At 33.4% G+C, this 2,039-nt stretch overlaps 1 protein-coding gene across 6 annotated transcripts in view; it reads right to left on the bottom strand.

Annotated features, from left to right (window-relative positions):
* LOC116297059 (tachykinin-like peptides receptor 99D) overlaps window positions 1–2,039 on the bottom strand; it is a 46,497-nt gene that overhangs the window by 14,884 nt on the left and 29,574 nt on the right. The window lies entirely within an intron of this gene.

Here is a 2,039-nt window from a genome sequence, read left to right as displayed (position 1 = left end):
AAAGTCTCGCCCCCCCCCCCCCCCCCCAAATAATAATAATAAAAAAACTAGACCATGCAGGTCTTGACAGATGTAGGAATAAGAAAAATCTATTCGTAGTAATTCATATATATATAAGCCAACAAAACCGCGATAAATTGAAGCAGGAATGATTTTTGATGATAATGATCATGAGGCAGCCAAATACCTTAGGGAAACTGAATACAATACTGAGTTCAATTACATTATTTAGAATGCCATTTACATGGAGATGGCGAAAAAGATATACGAAAAACGTGGCCGGCATGATCATTGAGAAAGAAGCCATAGTTAACTACTTCTCAAGGAAATAATCTTCTAGATGAACGATGTAAAGAACTCGAGCATTGGCGGTAGAAATTGGCAAACAAAGTTATTCGCCGGCGTATCGAATATATATAAATATAATAGCATTGCTATCTCACTACACATGGATAACAAAAATACAACAACATACATCTTAATCTACATTTACACGAAAAAAACCCCCAAGACGTGTGGAGTTGATTGAAAAATGGCGGGAAATCATTGACATTGTCATAGCAATAAGAAAAATGAAATGAAATACGTTTGAATTCGGGAAAAATAGAGGCGATTAATAATAATTATATGTATCGGTCTTTCCTTGTTTATATTGTTTATTTTGTTAACTTTTGACGAGAAGATGAAGATAAGGCTGCATTCATAATGCATGGCAGGGGGGGGGGGTCAGGTGAAAATTTGAAACACCCCCCTTAAAGTCATGCAAAAAATACGATCCCCCCATAAGCAAGGCTTGTAGCTTCTTCCAAAAATTGTGCATCCCCTCATTTTTCTGATAAAAATTTTCCCATCCCCCCTTGTTCCTACCAAAATTTTCCCGATCCCCCCTCAATTTCACCTGCCCTCCCCTCCCCCTCTGCCATACATTATGAACGCAGCCTAAAGATCTATCTCAGGGATCAGGATTTATTCCATTCCCTTTTAATTCAGTGAATTCCGAATCAACAGGAGTTCAATGAAAATCTCGGGCTATGAGATTTCTGTATTATCCTACATGTTTAAAAATAAACATCCGAAACCTGGCAAGCGTTCAAGCAGATATACATATCTTGATTTGATTCGATAAGTTGTTAAGAAAATTTTCTCAATCCATGTTTCTATTTTTGACGCGCTTGCATGGAAATAAATTATCTCTGTTACCCGAAATACTTTAACTTAAAGTGGATTTGAAGGCATCTTTACAGTTAGAGTTCTAGAAATGTCTTCCGTTAAACAAAAACTAATACCAAATATGGGAAACGTGAAAAGTATTCTTTTAAATAGCTAGGTAAATATCTTTGAAGGGGGCTTAAATTGTACTCTGTTAGACTTACATAATGAAAGTATCGTGAGTACAAAATCGTATTATTGGTTATCGATGCCAAGTCTTAGCAGTGAGGGTGTTATGGGCGTTATTGCTTGAAGCTCTTATATAACGACGTCAAAGGAAGAGAATAATTTCCTCTGACTGATGTTGCCAAAAAATAAATAAATAATAATAATAAATAAATAAAAATGTAAAAGTGAAAAAGAGAACAAAGCGAAACCGCTGAATTAGCTTTTGTACAAGTTTAGCTTTTTGTTGATTTTTCTCTGGTAAAATCGATTTTATTTATTATCATTTACTTCCTTATTTATTTACTTATTATTTTTTAGTTATTGATTAACTTACTCATTAGTTTGTTATTTTATTAATTTATAAACTTGTTTTGTTATTAATTAATTATTTATTTAATTTTTTTGTCTATTTATTCATTCATTATTTATTTATTATACAAATTGAATCGATTTATTTTTTTCATGAATTGAAGTCCACTTGACGGCGTTTTATCGGTTTTCTTACTTTACTATCTAAAATTTGTAACTAAAACTGTTTTGTATTCTAGAACGTTCGCCTGAAGTGCTAGACTACCATCTCTCCAATTGAGAAAAGTATGGATAAAATATGAATGAAGAGACAGGGAGAGGGAAGGTCTGAAAGCTATGATGCCTACCTAACT

This window comes from Actinia tenebrosa, unplaced genomic scaffold (assembly GCF_029948245.1).
Source record: "Actinia tenebrosa isolate PJP-AT-01 unplaced genomic scaffold, QUT_ActTen_1.0 PGA_scaffold8__29_contigs__length_14323225, whole genome shotgun sequence".
In the NCBI taxonomy this organism is placed as follows: Eukaryota; Metazoa; Cnidaria; class Anthozoa; order Actiniaria; family Actiniidae; genus Actinia; species Actinia tenebrosa.
The sequence above is the reverse complement of the archived record's forward strand: the minus strand, read 5'-3'. Positions and strand labels throughout refer to the sequence as shown.